Here is a 24,080-nt window from a genome sequence, read left to right as displayed (position 1 = left end):
CAGAACTGAGAACAAAATGTTAAAACAAAAGCTTTTGAAAAACAAACAGTTTGTTTACACTATAGCTGCTGTAGAGCACAGTGCAGGCACACTTAATTTAGCCACTTACTCTGTAACTATAGTAGCAGAGTCAGCATGGGCAAAATTTACCTGAAAGCAGGGTAAATGAGTCTGCATCGAGCTCTGTGCCTCTGCATTTAAACTACCCATTGCAGGCCTTCAGAGTTTAAACTTAGCTTGAGTATGTTTGCACTGCGTAGTGCAGTCACAGCAGTTACAAGCAGGCGGGCATACTCGAAGTCACCACGCAGACTGGAGGGGCAAAAACAGAGAAGTCCTGAATCGTTGTTCTCTGCATGCAGAGAAATGGCATAAATGCTCTGCCTCAGAGCAGGAGAATTTCTAAGAAATTTCACTGATTTCTGTAGTTCTTTAATTCTGATTTTTAAACAGCAGCCAGAAAGGAGTATCAAGTGTTTACTGAGCAATAAAGACAAGAATGGTAAATGATTGACCTCTCTTGTGTTTGCTGCTCAATAAAGAGCAAGCACCATTCATATTACGGTCCTAAATCAAAGCATAATGAAATAGGGCAGAAGACTTTCTACAAGCATTGGCTGAGGGTCGTACCCATCAATTACGCACAAAAATATATTAGAAATGTAATAGAAACATATTGATTAAAAATTAACTACTGGTGATAAAAGTATTTTTCATTCTTCAGTTCACTTTGTATGTAGTTTTCTGTTCTCTTTACAGCAGTGACAAAGAGAAATACATTTTACACAACTGGCTAGTTATATAGTGATTTCCTCTAAAAGACAGAATATGRAAAGGAATGCTGGCTGTGCAGTTCTACCCTTCTTTTGTTCCTACCCCTTACGTCATCATTTACTCTCAGAGATATAAACTTCAGTACTCATTATGACAAATGTTGCTATCATTGATTATGTGCTTATTAACACCAACTTTCAGCAAGGAAAATCACCTTCTCTCAGGAGAAAGATGATTTGCAGTTTGGGAATAATTGCAGCATCTCTTAAAGTTGTTCTAATTTTAAAAGGACAAAGTACATCTCAAGGACTGTAGAATAATGACACAGCACAATGATACAACCTTTTCATAATACAAGCATTTCCTTAGAGCTACAAGAAAAACTAATCTAATTCTCTGTGAATTACTGTTTTTCTTACTATTTAAGAACAGAAACGTATTTGGACTTTGCATACCATGCAATTCAGCAGACAAACACATAAAAACAAGATGTTCAGAGCGAGTCAGAAAAGCAAGACTTTGAATAATTTTATTCCATAACATTAAAGTAACCTATAAAAAGACATTTRAAACATTTTGATGATGAAAGGAAGAACAATTTTCTTTCTACATCATCAAGAGTTGTATTTGTCAGACTCTCCGCTCCCTAGTCCTATTCATCTCCCCCCGTATTGAACTACTCCCATGAGCACTGCTTGATGCACTGTATGCTCCCCGTAACGTGGCAGAAGAGCGGCGCTGGATAGATGTGTAACTTCTCCCTCATAATTCTGGATTATGCAGTACTGACACATGCCACCGATGCCTTGTTCTTCCCTACAAAAATTAACTCTAGAATCAAATAAAATATAGAGTAATTTATACTGCAACTCCTTGATTTATATTTGCTCTTGTTGTTAAACAGTCCATTAAAGACTTGCTAGATCTGGCCCAAAAGTTACCATCAACAAATTATGACAAAATGTGTGTTGATGCACATAAAGTGAAAAGAATTGCCTCAGAAAGGAACACAAAGCACCAAGTGAATTGGAAACAGTCTGTGAAAGGCAGAGGGCATGCACTGTAGCTCTTTCATGCTCTGGTTGTTTTTTGTGAGGTTGATTTATGTATAATTAACCTTTCTTTCCCCTGTAGATAATTTGATTTGAATCTGTGTTATCATCTTTAACCCATCCTGTCCTCCCACCACAGTCACAGAAAGCACTACAGCTTAAAAGGGTAACAAACACAAATTGAAACATTACACAGCGAGAGTCCAAATCCTCCAATTTAACCTAAAATCTCACTCTTGTGTCTCCTTCCTGCTCTTCCTGTCATCACGAGAATGAAAGAAATACATAAACTGTAACTTAGTTTAGTAGTACCTTGGCCAAAATTCAAGCTCAATAATTAATTACATTCTGCCTCTTCAATTTCCCACACTAAGCTGACTAAGAGGAATAATTCTTCTTTTCCCTTCCTAGACAACAGGTTTTTGCATACCTAATGGACACAGTATTCCATGCCTGAGAGAGCTGGCAGGTTAATGGGAGAGAAATAAGAGGCATTTATATTACTTGGATAAAATGACAGCAGTAGATAAAAAGAAAAGAGTATTGCAGTAAGCTTGAAGAGTATGTCAACCCGAAAGCTRAATCATTGTTCTTTAACTACATTTTCTATAAGAGAATAAAAGCATTAATGAACATACTGGTCAGGCAGCTGTCAGGACTTGGTGTCTGAGGGACTATAACATACTGAGTAATTTGGGATAGGAGAGTATTCGAAAATATTCAGAAAATGGTTATGAAACGCTAACAAATCAGTAAAGTAAAACATTTAAATATAGCACTAGACCTTGATAAAAYACAGACAGCATACTAACAATTTCTGTCTAAAGAATACTGAGCATTAAAGCTGCGCCACGTTCTTAGACAGTCATTAAACAAAACAGTATCTCAGGCCAYTATTCAGTAAATTACAAACCTATCAAGAGCAGGAAAACTATTATGCTATCTGTGTTATGAACATAACATAAACCACTTGTCATGCTAGCAGTATAATTGGAATTTTTTGCTGAAGCTGATACATGAACACCATAATCTAAAGTAGCACTATTACAAGATTTTATTTATGGCAAATTTCATGTGTATTTGAATAGAACTTAATTAGCTTCTTTCTCTTCAGTTATGAAAGTATGAATCATTGAAAAAAAAAATCACAAATCAAGGCTACCGTGAAAGGTCTTGCTAATACTACATGTATTTTACAGTGTCAAATTCTGCTGTGATTCTTTCTGAAAACTGCAGATGCCACCAATAATATCTGTTTTGATCCTTCCTTAGTCTGCTCTGTCATATCTGCTGTCTTTGACACTGTTTTACAGGTGACATGTTACTGCAGCGTAGAGGTTATACTACGAAAGCACAGGAAGATTCTCAGTGAACTAAATGGTAAATTTTGATCCTGTTTCTCTGAGTTTTGTCATCTAAAAATTTCTCCAATTCTAAATCAAAAGCAGGGCAATTTCAAYACAACTTCCATTCACCTACCTCACTCAAAAGTTGATATTAGAACAATTGATCCAAYTCTGGTCTAATTCTTCATTTATTCCTCTCATTTTCGCTTCGAATGGCATAAAAAAAGCTCCATGTTTTCATTCAAATAAACTCCAGAAAACTACAAGCATAACATTCAGTTCACATCCACCACGTATCATGCACATATTCACATGCTGTTGGCTTTTGAGCACAGTAAATTTAGGCTTTTGAGCACAGAGGCTGGGTCACTTACACCCCMCATCAGTACCACGTGCACCACCAAATGGGCAGAGATGCAGGAAAACAGTTCCAGGTGGGGCAATTAGCATCATCATCTGCATAACAAATCAATCTTTTTCTTCAGCATAGAAATACTGGGTCATTACATATTGGCTAAGTCAGGCAATTAAATTCAGAATTTTCTGAGGATGGAAATGGTAGACAATGTTTTTTAAGCATGTTTCTTTCATTCTACACTTTGAATTGGTAGTAAATATAAAGTTTAACATTAATTCAGCAAGAAAAATGTAACAGTAAGATGAAATCTTGATATATTTAAGGTTTAGATTTTACAAAAACTGAAAACATGCACAAAAACTTGCACATAATTTGTTTATGCATATTTTTATGTAAAAGTCTACATCATCCTGTATGTACAAACATACGTAAAACCAATGACAAATAACTCCTTACCTAAATATATTACATCCTGCTATCAGGAGGAAAGGATGGATCCCTCAGACAAAAATTATCTTTATGCCAGTGTTTAGTTTAAGCTGGTATCTGTTCTCAGACCTATAATCAGCATATGTCCAAAGACTGGTAACCTGAGAACATGAGATGCAAGGATTCAATTCACATGAAATCTCTTCCTCCCAGCCAGTTCTGTAAATAATTGCTATAAACATTTTTTTTGTTTTAGTTTCTTAACTGTTCACATTAATTTCARATATAGTGAGACCACAACATACTGTTCCCTCAAAATTTGTACTGGAACTTTCAGGTCTCCAGTAAACAAGTTGCAGGGTGATAATTCCCATCTTTTGAAGAGCTGTAGTATGATCTCACTGGTTTATGTGTAATTATTTTCAATCTATGCATGTGACAACCAAGGGAAATGCAGCACACGCTGGCATCTACATTTCACTTTTATTTTTCACCAAAGTACAGACATCTTGATGCTTTTCACTTTGTGGTAGGTATTTGTTTATCATACATTATCCATGCTAAATCAAATGATGATCATGCAACTCTTTCACAAGCATGATACATCAGTATCATGCTTTTCTTGCTGGCATCCTTGTTACTCTTATCTAAGAAAGATCTGCAGTACACAGCAAAAGAGCTCTAATATTGTTGTAAAGTGAAAATATATGAAAAAAGACAAACTAGAACACGGTGCAAGTCACGCTCCCTTCCACTTCTTGTTCACGAAACATAATTTCAAAGCACAACACACAGTATTCTCACAGTATTTTGCACATGTATCAAGCCTTGTGCTTTTTACAGGCTTGAATCTAGAACTGTAGACTCTCTACAATATACAGCTAAGCAAGCTAGATTCTAGGATTGACTGGCTATCCCAGCATTAGAACACATACAAGAATGCTTTACTCACAAAGGATATCCCCAGTCTGAAGAGGATTCATACATCTACTTTTTCAGACAACACACTGAAAACCCCCCTCACTGTCATCTGGCATCTCGGATGATGCGGGGAATTTACACTCCTAAACTGAGRAGTCAGAGTGACCAAAGCAGTCTCAAAATAAGTGAAAAAGCTGCTAATTCATCTGAGTTACCCCTAGTACTAGCTCRGTGTCCTGAACAGGAGAAAGGAGGTAACAGGAGCAATCCATGTACTCCCTTTGCGCAAACACTGACACCTGTGCTCCAGGGCAGGCAGGTATTCGCAGGGCTCATGTGTAAAGACAAATCATCATATAAAGAGGAGGAAAGAGCCTGTTTTGATCCTATTAGTCAGCTCACATCCAGGTAGCTTCTCTGAGGTGGTTGATGCTTCAAAATATAACATGTAAATGCAAGAGCGATCAGCTTATCATTTAATGTGTTAAGTAGGATTTAGCCCTGAAATAATTTACTCATAGACAGATCCTAATAACTGATCTTCAACTTCAGCACACTTTCCTTAAAGGCATCCAGCCTCAGTAAACCCACAGTGCTATGGAGAATCCAGGACTTTGTGGTGGTGCTCCGCCCCTTTGAAATTTTTAGGTCACAACTGCTAGCTCTTCACTCTGCTTGAAGCAACCCTTGGAGCACCTCAGGCACTAAAGGAACAGAGTCCAAACTATAGAATAGCCTTAGGGTCTTAGAAGAACTTCTGTTAACTAATAAATGCCATATAAATGTCTCCTTGTAAAGCCTCTTTGTTGAATTCAGCCATAATAATCAAGGAGGATACAGTAATTAAGCTTAAAATTTTCAGCTATTCATAAGTCTTAGAAAACACTGAAGATGATCTTTCTCTGGAGGTCATGGGATTCTAAATGAATATGATTATAATTAAAACTGTCATCCCAGGGAGCATTTATCTGAAACAAAGATTAAGACTTTAAAAATACATACATGAAAATGTATTTTTTTTTAAGAGAGATGTATTTTAAAAAAAGGCACAATACTAATGATCAATCTGATTGCAGTAAAACAGCCAGTCTATTTGCCTAAGATATCCAGAATACCTGAGACATCAATAAATCCTAGTAATTTGTTAGCAACAGTTTGATACAAATGAGGAGGCCTGGATTAAAAAGTTTTCTTGATTTCAAAGAATAGACTGGAACATCAACTGGAAAAGTGACCATGGCAATGTGACCCTAAACTAACAGGCACTTCTTGCCTTTGCTGTAGGTGTTCATAGCACTGAGATTCTGTTACATACAAATTATAATTAGTGATATGAGCCTACTGCTRCCAAAACACATGTATCCCCATTTCCCACCACTTCTAACATGAACTCAGTACTGTAGGTACACTCATACATACATCTACAGCTTCATAAACTATTGCTAGAAATCTTGTTTCTCTATGAAAATATATATGTAAAAGACCTATATGGATCAGTTATACTTGAGAGAATACCCAATTGCACCTTCATTGTGCAGCAGAAGATTACGTGGCAACAACTGATGATTTTGGTTGACTATGTATTTTTAAAGTGTATGATTTAGTTCTCCATTTCCAGATTAATTTTATAGCCCTTGTCATGGATTATAGCTGTTTATCCAACCAGCTGACACCACTGTGAGCAAGAAGAGAATCATGTTTGCAGATGTTAACTTAAAGATAGCTAGTGATAAAACTTCCAAACACCTGGATCAAAGTATATCTCGAACACAAATTTAAAAAATGACTCACACAACAGAGTCATTACGTTACAGAATTACTACACATTACATACATTACAGAATTGTTACTTGTATTTTTTTATTGACATAGTACATGACTAGTCTCGCTCTCTATACATATATACTCCTAAATTATCTGTTCAGATTTACCAGCACAACTAGTTTTATTACGCACATGTTTTATAAAATATATCAACTCTGCCAGAATGACCATGCTGGAATCCTCCATTTTCATCCAAGAGAAAATGCATTCCAAGCTTCTGTGAATTGCCCTAGTAAGTCTTCAACTTTATAATGCAGAGAACACCAGCCAAAATAAAAGACATTCTATCATTTGCTAATTTCCATGTCAAAAGACAAAGGAAAAAAATCTCATCAACTATTAAGTTTTGGCCACTTGGTCATTCTTACACAAGATTAGGACTGAGATTCTTCATTTCTTGTGAGAAGCATCTGGTATTTTTGCTCTCAGTCTAGTCCCCTTTTAAAGGAATATTTAAATCTCTTATTTGTAATCTGAAAGAGTCAAAAGCACAAAGATGGAAATGGAAAAAAAAATCACATATGAATTTAAAATAACCAAAGGCTTACCCCATTGCTACTCTGTTATGAGGAATTATCCCAATGTTCTTTGGGGGTTATCTCCCTTTGGAGACTCCCTTTGAGAACCACTGCTGGAAGCCAAATCGGACACCTCTGTGACATCTCAAATATCAGTAGACATCAATGCACTGGCATTGGGACTTAAGCTACATTCCAAAACATGAGACTGCAATCAAAAGCATGCTTCATGATTCAGAAGTGATGTTGATAAGCCTTCTGCTAGGAAACCGATGGTAGCATTTAATGAAGGTGACCCCTGTGGGATTCCACACACCATCACTAGATGAAAGGAAGCATCCAAAAGGTTTTAGTGACTCTGCCCACCAAGATATCTGCCTTGATTGATGCACCTTGAAATACAGTATCTTTCAAAGTACAGTAGTTTATTAAAAGAAATCAAGACAGAAGAAATTTTAAAAAATGCATTCAGGTTGCTTTTACTCACTGTTGTGAAATCTTCTGACAGGTGAAGTTTTGATTCAGGCCATCTCTACTGTCTATAGAAGATTAAAAATGTCAATACAATCAAGTGTCCGCACAATTAACCAAATAATTTCAAAGTCTTCTTCAGCTTTTAAGGCCAGTCACTCCAGCTCTACTGCCAAGCACTCACATTAAGCCAAAAATTTCTTATAAAATTTTGATTTATTAAGAAGCATATGTACATGTAGAAGACTTAACAACATTGTCTCCTGGCCAAACTTGAATATACAGCAGTTGGAGCAATTCCTCTTCAAATATATAGTTTTTTGTTTTGTTTTTACACCATTTATGAGTATGGTACAAAAACACTACTGTGCCAGCACTCTGTTCAAAGTCAGAATTGTTCAGATAGAGATATACCAGGGAAACGCATCCTAACAATGGTGTGGTGTAACGGCCTTCACTACATGTGTTCCAAATTCTTACAGTAATAGAGAACAATGACGCTATATATCCAAAGAGCRTGTTGACCATGCTCTTACATTGAGGATTCTCTGTAGAATTTCATGCACATTTCTCTGTTCATGAACCTGGTAATACATTCCAACTRAGGAAGAAAATATTTTGTTACTTAGTACCAACTGAAGTAATAGAAAAAATCATGTTTCAGGACAAGTCTTGAAAACAAACCCTTGGGTGAACAAGTATTTTGATGTTTCTATGTGTGGGAGGAAACCAGCACGAATATTCCCAAACACAAGAGAAGACAGGAAAGAAAGACATTCTTGAGGTCTATAATAAGGTCAATAATTATTGTGGATGCTGATAAAAAGTGACAGAAGTGGAAAAGGTACTTTGGGGTAAAACATTGCTAAAAACAGGCTTGTAAGGAAACTCTTTTAAAAGTGTACTGAAAACTTCTAATGGTGGTGCTTTATTTTATTCCACCATGTGAAAAACAAGGTTCCACTTTCCTCAGCATTTATTAAGACCTTCRGGAGCAAATTTTGATACAAATAGACTACTACACATAAACACATAATGAGTATTTRCAGTTTGCTCTTATGCTGTACTTTCATCACAGGCATCTTCTTCACTCTGACAATAACWCTATAAGAGCACTACACAAATGCATCTGACTATGGAAGTGCAGCATGCAGTGAAAACATTGTACTCAATGTTTTTAAAAAATATTTGTAAGTTCCTTTTCATAGGTACTTCATATCTATTTTTCCTTTACATATTTGGGGCTCGGGCAGCTCTGATAAAAGCTGCTAGGCTGAACTCCTGCAGAAAGATCAGGAATGGTGATGACCTGCACTGCTCCATCTAACATAGAGTATCTCAAAGAGAAAGTACTGAAAGAAGGAAATTCATGTTTCATAACCCATTCCAAAGTGCAATCTCTTGGCTGAGCCTGTCAAGCAGTAYTGATTGTACTGATGATTTCTTTGATGTAGTTGTTTAAATAATAGGAATTAATCATCTCATTTTTATAGTTTAAGCATGTTACATACAGACTACTGAATGGTCAACAGATAGCAAAGATTTTTCAACAAAAATGATATGCTTCAATCTTGGGACAGATAATTCTAGATTTTCTTTTTACAATGCTCACAGAGGAAAGAGCTGATCTAGATAAATGTTTCAAAGTTCAGTCAAGAACTTAACTTAGGTTTTGGACTTTACTGTGCCTTTTGCTTTTAAGGATAATTTATCTGTTCTCCTCCTTACTCCTACCTGATGTGGCACCGGTTTTAAATTTCGCATCAGTTTCTATATGACAATGTAAAAAATGAGGCAGTATGATAGCAAAAGAGAAAACCTGAGCAGACTGCCTTGCTTTTCAAAAATATATAAAATATGTACATGGCTTTAGAGAAGTATGAGAGAMTACAATAGTAGAGTTATTAATAAATTTAGCAATGAATAATTCTAAATTTAAGATTATCATTACCTCGTAGTGCTTGAGTAATAAGCAGGATAACAAATTATTTCATTTTTGAATGGCACTGTCAAAGGATTTTTTAAAAATATTTTCTTGTCACTGTTTCTTTCAAGTCTTCCTCAGAAACTGGAAATGGAAGGGTTTTCTTTTCAATATTTTTCCTYTGCTTAGAACATTCAGTAATTGTGTTACAGTGGTCCTGCTGAAAGGAGTTTAAAATCTGGCATTTGCTGTAACACTAAAAATATAACAGAGGTATCTGAACTCCTCAAAATGTAATAAAAAATAAGGCAACTGAAATGTAATGCTTAGCAATTCCATGGAGATCTTCCCCTAGCTCTACAGCTCTAACTTTTAARTATCATTACAGTCAGAATGTAATTTTTTCCTCATTTTGCACTTCTACAAATGGGCTACAAAACATCAGAAGTCAGTATTGCTGATTTCACAATATATTTTGTGACATCCATCATACTTACATTCAACATAAGATCCTTAGGGCTTCCTCAAACATGGCACAGAGAAAAATAAATACCTATTAAACTGGGCAATTGATTTCTAAACCTAACAACAAAGGTTTCATATGCTTTCACAGAAATTTCTTTCTCCTGAAAATCACCAGGATTTGTATTATTTTTTAAATAAGGCTGTCATATCAAGGAATTCACTGGCAACATGATCGTGTAGGTTAGACACTTTTTGTTCTCCATTCTAAGACAATCTTTTATACTAAACAACAAGGTAACRCTATATTAATTTGGATTACTCCATTTACTAAGGTCTATTCAGTTACTTGAAGTGCACGAGATCTGCTGTTTCTTGACGAGACAGGAGCTGTGCACAATCTTGAAAAATAAGCATGGGAAATCTGCTCTTCAAGATACTGGAAAACCAGCAAGAAGTGCCACATTTCCAGCAGCATCTGAGAGACTTCCTGCGGCAAAAGCGAGATTAAATTTAGTCATGGTTCAGATCTAGATGAAAGCCTACCATCTCAACAGCCCTAATGTAGGTGTGTAAAAGTCATAAACAGTAACTACTGAAATTTAACTGTTCATGGCAAACACTAGGATTAAAGTCTTGTTCTCATTTCATGTCATTCTCAAACAAAAGACTCTCAAAACATTGATCACCATTTCAATATACTGAATTTGATCATCTGAGTGATGATAATGAAAGAATTTTCGTCAACTGCTACAAAAATGGCTGAAATCTGATTTAAAATTTGAATACTTTCAGAGATCACCAAAACTTGTGTTAGAAATTCAACTTTTATGTTTGGTTACCTTGCAAGCACATCAACAGTAGTAACGCAGAAAACTAGCTGCAGAAAATGTAGGTCTCTATTCAACTACACATGATCAGATGTATACAATTATTACAATAAATATAACAGTGCCATACAGATCTCTGTGAATTTCTATTAAAATAATGAAATTGCTCACAGTGTGCAGACAGATAACATAATGTTATTTTACTGATGTATAATTTGAATGCTACACACTCAAAAGAAATCTGTCATAACTCCTCAKACAATACAGAAGAGGATGCTTTATTCTTCACGTCAAACAATAAACTGCTTCCTTTTCATCACTGAAAGTGAKTGTATAAATATTACACTAACTTGGAACAAAATGACCTGGAATTCAAATTTATATTTGGGCTGGAAAATCTTAGCTAAAACAGCTAACCTAAACAATCCTCTTCTGTAGAAATACACCAAGTAATTAAAAAAAACCCTTCATGTAATGCTTGTACTGGATTTTTTTTTTTTTTTAATATGTTAACCTTACGTCAAACAGTAAGGTTTCAAATGAAAACAGAAGGAAATCTCTGAATTCCAAGAATAAAATCTGGCATCAGAGAATTAAAAATAAAAAGACGACTTCAGTGGCAGTCACGCTTTTCAGGAACTAAGTTTGTTTCATGTTTTCTTTACAAGCTGCTGACACCCTCCACCAAAACCAGAGTTATTTTAGACTTGTACTGCAGAAAATGCCTCTGGTGATCCCATCTTAATAGTCAGCCCCACACACTGGCCTCTACCTTTCTCACAAGGAGCACTTCAGGAGGGAGAAATACTGTCTACAGCTGTCATCAGGGACTCACCATAATCCTTCCTCCAGTGGCAAACTTTGCCTCCTCTCCACGCAGCAGACACAAGACAACCCCAAACAACCTGCAACTTTTGYGGGAGGGATCTTGCAAGACGAGCAAGACGTGCCAGCTCCTGCTCGTCCTGCCTTGATGAGGACTGATGTCCCAGCAGGTGCTTCACGCGAAGCAGAGAAAGGTCTGCTTCCCTCGAAGGAAAGGTCTGAGGGCACCACTCATTTTGGTCACAACCTGACCACCATTTTGTACAGCAGAAAAATCCTAACCACACTGAAGTTGAAAACATTACCAAAGGTTAGAACACACTGTGCATGCTTTCACCACAAAAGGTAATCATCTTACAGTAGGAGATAATCACCTTGTAACACAGGGACTTAATAGTGGTTATTTTATGGAAACAAGTATCATTTTATAAAAACTTAAGATTACAAGTAAATGTTAAAATGAAGTAGAATCAAAACACTGAAGAACTTCTGGGTCTTTCTTCTTCCTGTCCTTATACAAAAAGTTGTGCACGTAAAGGACCACTACTGACAAGAGAGAACACTTTCTAATTGGTGATGAATGACCAAATGCTCCTAGCAGTATTTACCCAGTGCTGATCAGCAGATCAAGGAGCGAAAAAAAAAATAAAAGAAGAAGAAGAAGAACTAAACCACAACCCCCCCAAGAAACAACAGGAACAATAGGAAGCAGCAGCAGTTCAATGGAAGTCATGATTAAAGCTTTAATTCAACTATGAACCTTCCCAATTATTTCCAGCACTGAGTAACATCCTGAATTTAACAACGCTGACCTTCACTTTTTATTCCCTGCTGCAATACAGTTTTCTAGCAGGAGAAGTAATTTGCAAATCGGAAGTATAATACAGATGCAATGCAGATTTAAAACAAAGGACCATTGTCACAACAGGGAGCCTACCATGAATAATCTCGTTACTGTAATCATGAATCATCTGACTTATGAAGCGTCTCAAGCAATGTTTCAGGCTACAACCATTTGCTTACACACCAAGCACACCTGGCTATTTCACCCAGCAAATAGGTGCTTAGTAACGCTACCTGATTTTGTAAAGAGAAACTCTAGAGACAGAATGGACAGAACCACAGTTAAGTGAAAATTAATTCTTCCATCATTTTGCACGCTTAAATACATCTTTCTGTTTTTTGGGAAAGGGGGAGGCATATATGCTCTTCCCTAGAATACTACTTTTTTCACATTAGGATAAAACACTTGAGATAATACAGGATACAACGGATGCAGTCCCTAAGCACTCTCTGTAAGACACGCACCCAGCACGGACCTACGCCCCCAGGAGCCCAGGCACAGCTCCCACCTGCAGCCTGATGGCTGGCACACACAGCCACCACACCGAGATGCCAAGCAGGGGAGACACACTGCACCCTGCACAAACAACAAAACAATTGAATTTGTTTTAATTGCACAACTCAGCAGCACTTTAACTGCAAAACCACAGGCCAGCACCCCAGAGTCTTGCCTTGCAGCCAGCCATTAAAACAAACRAAAGTCCAGAAAATGCTATTTTCTTTTTTCTTCTTTTTCTTAAGATCTTCTGAAACTAACAGAACACACTAGTGTTTCTTGGTAAGATAAATGAAGATTTATTATCAACATATTCCTAAACAAAACACACATTCTATTTTGAAATAGAAGGAGTGTTTTATAAAAGCATTATGTAAATATGAAGCTGCTCTTCTGTAACTCAGTTTATCAGAGAAATATACTGTATCATATTTTTAAAATATCATTGAGCTAGAACTATAATCATTGGAACATTTGCATATTTTATAGTACAAAGATAACGTACACTAACAGACTATTTGTCAGACTTCTGTCAACAGAAGCTAACAGTTCTGTTACCTCCCAATTTCCATCCTTAAGATGCTCATCATTTCGTAGATCCTCCCATGCCAATGTTGGCCACAGTTGGCTAAAACAGCTCTTCACTCCCTACTGCCTCACTGCAGCAGGAAAAGTGGGAAAAAAGAAGAGAAGGAAGGAGAAAAAAAAATCTGAGCACGCACATAAACACACATATATTTACACATGCATACACAAGTATGTATTTATGTGCATGAAGTATAAATAAAATTAGGTTTACAAATAGGGAATGTATAWACAATTAGAAATGAAAGGTGGAATCCCAAATCCACAGAAACATCAGTTGCTTTTGCCCATGACTCAGCTTTGCTCCTGTTTACATGAGGCAAATCTGGTGCAATGCAGTGCATACTGAAGCATACTGGCAAAACTGTTGCAACAGCTCTGAGCTGATTCAGTATATCGGTCACATTCAAGAAAGTCTCTTCAGAAGTCTCACAATAAAACCTGATGCTCATGAAACAAATACAAGGTATGCACTCACATTAGTGCAGAATTCAGTGCTACGGAGTAAGTGAAATGAAACATTCAAAAAGCGTCATATAGCCTAAATAGTTTTCAGCAATAGGATCRCATGGTAGAGTAGTAAGAGGAATTAGTAAAATCAATTTTAAAATAGTTTCAGCTTTCAGAGATGACAAATAGATTAAGAAAGTGTTCACTTSAAGTGGTATAGCTAAGCCCTTACAACTCCACATATAAATATCCTTCAGAGTAAGAATGTCCCGCTGTACTTAAATTTAATCAATTGCAAAGGAAATTAAATTGGATCAAAAATCCATTTTTAATTCAATATAGAACAGCACAGACTAAACACTGATAGCTAGACAGAACAATTCCAAACTATGTAATTGATACCTATTCTGCATCCCACCCTCTCAATAATAAGCTATTCCCCCCTYCCCGCATAAATGTCCTATGTTTGTAGCATTTAGGACGTAGTTTTAGAAGTAACAAGGATGTTTCTGTGTAATAACAACCCCTGCAAAAGTACCAGCAGGTTATCAGTCCATTTATGCACAGCTTTAAAATGAACATTCTAYAGAGCTGTTGAACTTTTAGACTAACCTATCTTCTGCCAAGATAGGTTCAAGAAAAAATTCCTACAGTAGAGGCATAATCTCCAAATAAAATTGCTGGCAAATTCTTAGATACTATAAAGTAGAAAAAAAATCCTCAAACTAAATTAAAAGATCAAGTTATGATGAGATTTCTTAATGCAAGTCATTAGCAGTATTAAGATTTGCAGCATATTAAGTGTATTAAGCAGAGTACATTTTTACTTAAGTGCAAAAGTTTGGGACTTTCCTCATATGACCTTGCTGGCATCCTGCCAAGAGGAAGCTCTTATTGACATTTAATCTGAATGTAATCCCTGAAATCTCCACACCATTGCTGGGTTGCAGGGGATGATTCTCCGGCAGTGATACATTAAAAATTTCATTTGCGGCTCATGGCTGTTCTCCTTCCCTTCCAGCTGTTGCAAATTATCTGTTCGAATAAAAATCTATGCCCTTTATTTGTTATAGAACCATAGTACCTAAAAACAGAAAACAACCCTGACATTTTATTTCGGTCGTTTTTCTACTGATGGCTACCATATTTTTAAGGGGACAGGCTACAGAAAACAAGATCAAACTCAGCAACTGAAGAAAATCCTAGCTAATGAGTTAAGTGGCTCAAACTTGAGCAGAGGGGTCAGAATAGATGATCTCCGGAGGTCCCTTCCAACCTCAACCATTCCATGATTTTGTGAAAATACCCCACTGTCTCTGAAGAGCAGCAGAATCTCATTGCAGAGGACGAATGGCTATTCCAGCTGAGGGTACATGCACTTGATTRTGGTCTTCTAAATAAAGAAATGGTTTTCCAAAAAGGGACATACTTCAGAGTTTTATCTTATTTTAAGATGCTTCTGATCTTTGAAATCAACTGCATTTCTGTCATGAACACTGAAAAAAAAAAAATCCAGTGTCCAAGATTTACACATCTGTGATTTTGGGCATTTGTGCAAGAAAAGGGAAGCAGATGCAGCAGTGGATTCAACAACTGATGCCTGAATTACACTGATGAAACTGCGGTAAGACAGCTCTCTGTCCTGCAGGGAAGTGCAGAAAAGGCCAAAAATCAGTGCAGAATATCCCATTGTTTTCTGTGAGTTCAGGATTTCTCAAGTATTTTTTCCACTGCATTCACAAAGGAGCTAGTTAGGCACAGCAGCACTGATTTTAACCTTGCTAACACAGGTACTAAAAGCATTAAGTAATACAGCAATATGAGCTCCAGTATGGGCTACCCACTGACCTGAGTATTTCCTTTAGCAACAATTTATGTTTCATGTGAGCTAGCTCTAGTCTACTTGCACTTGCTGCAGTTCAATTGCTGACTGCAGGAAGGATTGGCTCTTATTGAGACTTCTTATTCCCTCAATGATCCCAACATTTTCTCCTCCCTTTATAAGGTAAATAAAATGAACAAGAAAGATTACATTCAATTAATCATTTGAAGGGTTTAATTAACAAACTAAAAAAGGATGACACATTTAAAGCAGTTTTAATTTTCTAACTCCTAATTTACAGCGAAACACTTTCCATCATCAGATGCTCAGACTCTTACCCCTGGTAATAGCAAAGACATTTTCTACACAGTGAGTTGACCAGACTACCAAGAACCATAATTCTGTGAGAAAAGAGAAAGTACTCTGAAGTATTCGCAAAGGCTTACTTTATTACAGTTAACCTGTGAACATCTATCTTATTTTAAAAGTATTATTTTGGGCTGAGGTGCAGGGGACCTTCCAGTGCTTCTACTTCTACTCTTTAGGAAAGCTAGACTAGTAAAAATACGAGCTACTTCTCCAGCGCTGTAACTCCTGCAGCTGAGTGGCCTGATCCAACCAACAGCCACTGAAGTCAATGGGGAGCTGTTAGTATTTGGCTTAGGCCACAGAAGAGTGAGAAATTGAGAAATATGTTTTTACTTGGCCTTCAGCCTAGCACAGTGCCACCACTAATGAGTGGCTGCTACAGTGAGACCTTTTAAAAGGGAATACATGGGGTATCAGTCAATGAAAACAATGCAAACCCTGTGCCCRTCTCAAAGAGGGAACAATCAGTGCAGCTTTATGATGAATAATTGCAGGTATTCTGGTGCCAGCCTACCACCAAAAGAATTCATTGACAGGGAAGGGCAAGGTTTGTTTGCAGCGTAGTCCTCCACCCCCAGGGAGATGCAATTCACGGCTCCCAGCCAAAGCCTCGGAAGGGCCCGCAGGGCAGCAGTTGCGTAGGAGCTGCCCAATCACGCCCCTTCACCGTAGCCTGATTAGCCTATTTCTGCAGCTGGCACCATCAAAGGCTAGAGAAGTAGTGATCTTGCAGTCAGTATGATCCCTTCCAGATTGACTTTTCAGGCTCTTCAGCTAATAAATACTGAGAGCAGTCCCTACACTGGCCTTTCCCAATGTAAACATAATTTACATAAACCTGGTTCTACATCTCTGCAAGGACTTTTCTTTTTCCCAACAATTTCTGCCTGACTGCTATCATCAYGGCCCTCACCAGCCTCAGAAGAAAACTGCTCAGCAAACCATCTTGTAAAAACATTGTTTCACTTTGCACTGACAAAACAAAATCCCTTYTGCTCACTGTTTCTAATCCCCACAATAACAGCATTGTACACAAAGCGTCATGATAAAGAAAAGCCATATTGGTTACTCTAATGACTCAGCAGCGGTTTCCTRCATTGCTGCTTCGGGGGCACCAAAAACTGGATCAGAAGCCTAAATCTTGATGCTAAATACATGYTCACTGTGCAGCCAATCCTATTGTTTTCAAGAGAAAAACAAGTCTGCACAGCCTCCAGCTACTAATGATAAATGACCCACGTAATATTAACAGTGACTGACCGGAGAAGACTGATTTCAGTAACTTCTCCATTTGTAACTAAAACTTCAGACAGCAGAAAACAAAGTAAGAAAGGGAGCAACAAAAGATTATGAAGAACATTACACACTTCAAACAGGTATATCATGTACAACCAATTTTTACYACATTTAGCCCAAGCCTCAGCAGTGCTACAAAATTAAACGATGCTTTCCAAAAAAGTATTGCAAATGGCTTTACAAATTAGAAATCTCACAGCTATTCAGAGAGGGATGCAAACATTACCTGTTTTCACATGAAGTGCTCCTCACTAAGCCAGAAAAATGAACTATACATGTGAAGTTCAAAAAATCCACRTATGTAAGCAAATGTATGATCTGTGTGTGCAATTACTGTGACCCTGAGTGATAAGTAAATATGTATGTACCAGAAGAGTAATTACTTACCTAACTTCTTGTGGACCTGTGACAACACAGGGTTTCTGAGCTACTGTGGTGTCTCTGCTCACAAATTAGCTGCATCACAGAAGATCTCTAGAAAGCTCACTCTAGTTTACAGGATTTGTTTTTCCTGTACACCTAGCATGACATACAACTTGAATTGTACCCCATATCCTGACTCTTATTCAGACAAAAAAAGATCATAGCCCGGTGTAAGTGGTGCTGTAAGCAATCTGTGAGCAGATGGCCCATGGGGAGGAAAAGGTGGCTTTATGTTGTTGCTTGTAACMGTGCTAGCAATGCAGTTAGGAAGCAGAAGCTTCTATTTCAACATCTCAGGTGCTAAGCCTGAGTGAGACAAGCCTAGTATATAAAATGCACCAGGACCCAGGGGAAARCAGCACAGTCCAGCTCATATCCATATGACTAAACTCTTTTCCCCTCCAAAACAGTTACCTTTTCAGTAATGCCTGTTGAGAACAGTCCCTCGCCCACGCCATCTCCTGAATCATGCCATAGCTGTCATCTGGGAGTGTGCTAGCTGGTACGGGCCAAAATCATGTCACGGAGTGTGCTAGAAATTAAACAATATGGACAATCATAAGATAGTGCTCAAATACAAGTCTTGGCCCTGATTAATTTACCTAGGTAGACAKAGCCCTGGTGGAGTAAAGTCAAAGTGGAGTCATTCAAACCCACTGCTGCAGTCAAAATAAAAACATCACTACAAGTGTGCACAACAAGAACAAACACTAAGACTCTAAATTTTAGTCCCACAGTCACAAGTTCATATATGAAGTACCACAAGAAAGTAGGAAACACAAGTAACTTTTAAATAAAAATCAAATATTTCTTTGAAACTAAAGAAGACAGAAGATGAGCGCTTCAATAGATATCAGCGTGCTGCTGGCAAAGGAAAAGTGAGAAATGGATGTTTTCCAGCGTTTAGTTTAGGAAGACAAACATTGTTTCACAAATTCACTGTAGCCTTGCTTATGTTCCAAGCTCCCAGATTCATGCCAAAGGGCTTGGACTTTCTGAACATCCTGTTCTGTTTCCTCAACTGCTAGTCTGAATCCTCTGTGCTAAATGTCTTTATTTCAGAGTCCCATTTTCTATCATGTTATTCCAGACTCCTCRCTCTGTAGGCCTTGTATTTTACCTCTGGGTAAGAGTGAAGACAAGCAGATTAATGAGAAGTCTGAACAGCACATTAAGTTATACCTATTTTAAGAGCCTTCTACAGTAAGCATCCCAAGGCACTGTATAAAAATAAAACTACACAAATCGCATTTAAAACTAACAAAAAGCTTGCAGATGATGGCATGCCTTAAAGCGTAAATATAAAGATCGATGATTAAGTGATTCAAGGATTCCCCAAAGCCTAGGAGCCACATGAGCACAGCCCATTTTACCCGTCATTGCTAGGACGCATTAGCAATCTGCTCAGATATAAAGTCGAAGCAGCTTTACGAGGGCCTACTGGCAGGAAAAACATTCCCCCTGACGAGGGAAGGAAAACAGTTCTAGAATATGAGCAGCAGCTGGCTATTTCAGGGATTTCCTAAGTGACTCAAGGCAACGCACCCCACACCTTTCACATGCAGCTGCAGAACATATTCCTGCTCCTTTCTCTGCCTCTCCGCAGCTGCAAGACGTTCACGGTACAAGTGGCCTCACCGGGCTGACTACAGTAGCCCAGGCTCAGGCGGAGACAGCACTCTCAGGGCAGCAACGTCAGCTCTCCTCAAAATGGCTTTCAGCTCCCAGATCCGCTGCTCCTGGTGCACTACCAACACCATCCACAAGCCTTTGCTTGGCCTGGCATAACTGAAGTGAGCAGTGGGCCCAGCTCTTCRTTCGTACTGATACCTTTTGGCTGCTGGAGACGAGGTGATGTGAAAAGTCATTATCTCTCTTGGTGTAACAGGGAATCTGTTACACTACTGCTACCAAAGTGACAGGGAGCCTGTTGCCATGGCCCATCAAAATTTTAACCTGTTTAGATTACTTCTGAGATTTCCTCTTGAGTTGATGTGAACACAAGCACACGTGTATTCTAAAAATTATGCAATTAACAAAAAATGCTGTTGCTGCCAACATATTAAAATCTGCACAGAATATTGACTCCAGCAATTTAATTAAACCAACTACAAGCTTATGAGAGGGATGCAACATCATCATGGGGAAAAAAAAAAAAACAACCCACAGAGGTGCTGAACAATCATAGACACATTCTGAAACCAGTTCAGGAATGTGTGTGTGAAATCAACTGGACAGACAAAACTGGGATGAGAAGTGTTTCATCTTATGTTGATGATTAGCTTTATTAAAGAAGGCCTGGACAGACAAGACTTCAAATTTACATTGCTCAAGTAAGGAACACTTTTTTAACACCATCTGCCTTAAAAATTACTTAGATTCCAAAATGGCCATCTAATCGCCAACAGGAAAGCACAGAACTATTTTAAGTAAGCATCACTAAAAATAAAATGGGAGAAGCAATGGAAGGAAAAAGAAAGGGTCAGTGATAAACACAGTATGGAGATTGACTATTTATAATTTTAAGGCTATTTATATTTTAAAGCTTTCCCTTTGAAACACTGACAGGCAGGCTTCCACATTTACCAGTCTGGTATTCATTCAACTGCACAGTATTTATAGAAACAYGCAAAGGCCAACAAAAACAAAAAAATATATTAAAACTTATTTCTGCCAGAATTTGGGTTATTATTATCACCTCACATTCGAGTTCAGCCACACACAAACAAAATATTTCACAACCTTACATTGATCCACATTTTGAATACTCTTCATGAAATTCTGCTCCAGCAACACATTACAGTGAAAAAACTAATACAACAGTGACACAACTTACTATGCCTGGAGATAAACTCTTTCAGAAGAGCTCACTATACCACATGGGCTTGCCTTCTCCAAGAGCTGAGCACCTGATGTCATTCAGGACACCTGCACAGCACCTGAGATAGCAAGGCCAGAAAGAACCTATACAGTATCAACTCATTACAGAGCAAATCTCAAGGACAGAGTTGAAGCAGAAAGGACCTGCATGAGTGGGATGACGGATGAAAGACTTATTATACTCTAGAAGAGGAGCACTGAAGTACCCYGTACATTCGAGTCCAAAGGTGCTGCATTTGGCTCTTTAGAAATGAAGATGTTTGAAAGTGCAGCTCCTCCTGTGTGTCTCTGAAGCTCCTCAGAGAACACTGTCTCTGCTGCTGGTTACAAACAGATCGCATTTATGAATCCATTTAGAAAACGCCAACTGAGATGTATGCTGCTTCCCTAATAATCTGGATAATTTAACTTAGTTTCAGAGCCAATTGACTGCTTTCTACTCTAACAGAAATTTGTTACTCTTAGCTTTGTTCATATGTCAACATGGTTTAGCTTAGGCATCTTTCCTCTCTAGCAGTCCCCTCCACGGTGTATTTACCAAGAGCTATCTTACCTCTCAGTTTTTACTTCGCTGGRCTAAACAAGCCAAGCTCTCCAGTCTATTCAGCTCTCAAAAATTCTTTCCTGCCCCTGCTGTAGTATGAATCTATCTTTCTCGACTTCAGTGCCCAGAACTACATACAGTGCAACACATGAAATCTCATTTTGTATATTTTTCTATGATTGCAGAATTTCCAGTCTCACCATCTCACCTTAGCCTATTCAATTTTATGTTCATATCTGTCTTCTAAGGGTTCACATTACATTGATGGCTACTTACCTAGTTAGGTCTGGAGCTTCCCATTGTTTCTGATACAGATTTCTGATGTTCTTCAAAATATTCTCTCCACTTTTAAATGTCTAGGCTTTTCAGTTCAGCCAACCTCATCATCTGCCAACCTCACTAACCTTTTTTCTTAATTTTGTGGCCTGCCCTTCTGTAAAGGAAGAGACTTATTTATGGACCTTTATTTTCCTTATGCTTGTATTAAACAGAAACAATTAAATGAGTACTTGGTCCAAGCTTCTTTTCTATAGTCATATCTTCTATAGTGGCCTCATGCTACACTAAAACCAAACCTGAGAAAGCCTCCTCACAACTCAGCTCAGTAACTCCATTAAGAAGAAATTATATTTCATAAAGATAAAATATGAAATTGTAAACAAGATTCTACTGTCATAGCTTGCACCCAGGACAGGCAGTGGCCAAAGTTTCCAGGGAACTGCATCTACTGAAGGCAGCCCATTACAGCTATATTTCTGCTAGCAAAATAAACATGCCTAGAACTGCTGAGGCCAGCCGGCACAAAAAGGKGCCACGCTCTTAAACTCTCTTAGCCTCCAAAAGAGGGTGGAGGATTCAAAGCTGCTTACTGGGAGCAGTCACAGGGTAATTCTCAAACTTTATTCATGAATAGTTCAGGTGAATTCTGGTAGATAAAAGCAAAGACTATGCCAGGGATGGTCAACAGTAGAGGCAATTGATTTCCGGAAGGAAAGGCTTTCTAGCACCATTTAATTTACTAGCAAAGACAGAGCCCTTGTGTAAAGGCCTCTTAATCTCTGAATGACCCTAAGTTCCTCATAGCTATTTCTTGATCTTCATTAGCTTGTCACTCTTTCACCTTCCTTCTTAGGGATCAAAACAATTCTACTGATATCCAACAGCCTCAGCTTCTTTGAGAGCTGTTCTCTAGCTTGGCATATTRATCTTCATTTTGTTCTAGCAGGGATACTGAGATCTTTGTCTAAAGTTTCTTCTGCAGGATCTTTTCCAGCTTTATGTCTGTATGGAGTTTCTTTGCTCCTGGAAAACAAAACACCATTCTTTCTCCTAGCTGAGCCCTGCTAACAGATCTGTCTTACCACCTAAAGAAAAGGAAGCTTCAGACACACACACCTGCCTCCTCCTGATATTGTTAGGAATCTCAGATCTTTGTGTTTATTTTTTTTTCCCCTGCTGCAGCTCAACTATCTTCTAACTATTCTCTCTTCCCAAATTTTTAAAATCATCATTGTTCCCCTTCAGTCTCAAGTGTAAAGCTATCTCCATCTCACCTTCCTTTGTTCTGGTGCCACTTTTCTTCCTTGCTGTCATCTCCTTCTGCCTTTTTCTCCTGAGTTCTCTGTCTAACAAACTTGTCGTTCACTTCATTTGTCTCCCACCAATTAGTGTCTGCTGCTGTGCTGTCATTTTAGCCACAAACATCTGTGGTAGGCTTTCTCCAAGCCCTCTCCCTTCCAGCTGGTATTGTTATATACAGCTGTGCAGTCTGCCCACCTACATTGCTTTTTCTCTTCCATCATATCTTCAGCTCTCTGCCTCTAGCTGCATCTATAGTATTTGGATATTCTGTCTCCCAAGTTTTGTCAGGTGACATTTCTATATAAAAATAGATTCTATCAGGTAACATTGAAATAAATAAATCTCCCTCTGTTCCTGCATCCTGCCTTAGTGTCTTTTCTGCTATCCTTCACTCAGTGCTGCATCACTGCACACCCTTCCTTGTCCCTGCTTTTAAGAAAAAAACAGCCTGACTGAAACCCATCCACACTTCCAATTTTCTTTAAGTGCTAGCTCCCTCTAACCACTGACTTCTTAAATTTTTGGCCACATCTGAAAGGCAGTTACCTACCCAGCCTAAACTAAGCTCACCTAGGTGAAAGGTTTCAGTTGTGACCAAAGGCAGAAAACCTCCCTCATACCCTTTCACTACAAGTTTAGTGCACTTAAAACTGCAAATAAGTCTTGCAAATTGCAAGAAAAATCATGTAAAAAACAGAGAAAGGAAAAGAAGATATTTACAGTAAAGAACGGGAACACTTGTACATGAAGGTCTAGAACTTAAAGGAAAATGGCCCATACAAAAATAGAAGAAAATGAAACAAGTATTAGTATGAATYTCATGTCAGAGATCAATAAAGCCCAGTATGTGTAGTCTTCATTTGCTAGTAGGGGGGTAGGTACTGTGTTAACTCTCGATGCTTGTGAAATAGGTGAAAAATAGGTTTACATGAACCTCAGATACAGAGCATATAATTTGAAATTTCTGCAAAATTGCAGATTGCAGAAACATATGGCTAAAAAAGAAAATGTAGTTTAATATCTTAACAAGGTTATCTTTGCACATCAAAGTACTAAA

General features: G+C 37.9%; 1 protein-coding gene across 5 annotated transcripts in view; it reads right to left on the bottom strand.

Annotated features, from left to right (window-relative positions):
* The window catches only part of THRB (thyroid hormone receptor beta), a 172,487-nt gene that overhangs the window by 95,335 nt on the left and 53,072 nt on the right, over positions 1 to 24,080 (bottom strand). For 3 of the 5 annotated variants that reach the window (XM_085322347.1, XM_085322348.1, XM_085322349.1), the window contains exon 3: positions 18,433 to 18,550. The exons of the other annotated variants lie outside the window; for them this stretch is intronic. The gene's annotated coding sequence lies outside the window, so the exon portion shown is untranslated. The remainder of the gene's footprint in view (positions 1 to 18,432; positions 18,551 to 24,080) is intronic. 5 annotated transcript variants of the gene reach the window in all.

Source organism: Rhea americana, unplaced genomic scaffold (assembly GCF_003343005.1).
Source record: "Rhea americana isolate MKP2758 unplaced genomic scaffold, rheAme1 scaffold_77, whole genome shotgun sequence".
NCBI classification, from domain to species: Eukaryota; Metazoa; Chordata; class Aves; order Rheiformes; family Rheidae; genus Rhea; species Rhea americana.
The sequence above is the reverse complement of the archived record's forward strand: the minus strand, read 5'-3'. Positions and strand labels throughout refer to the sequence as shown.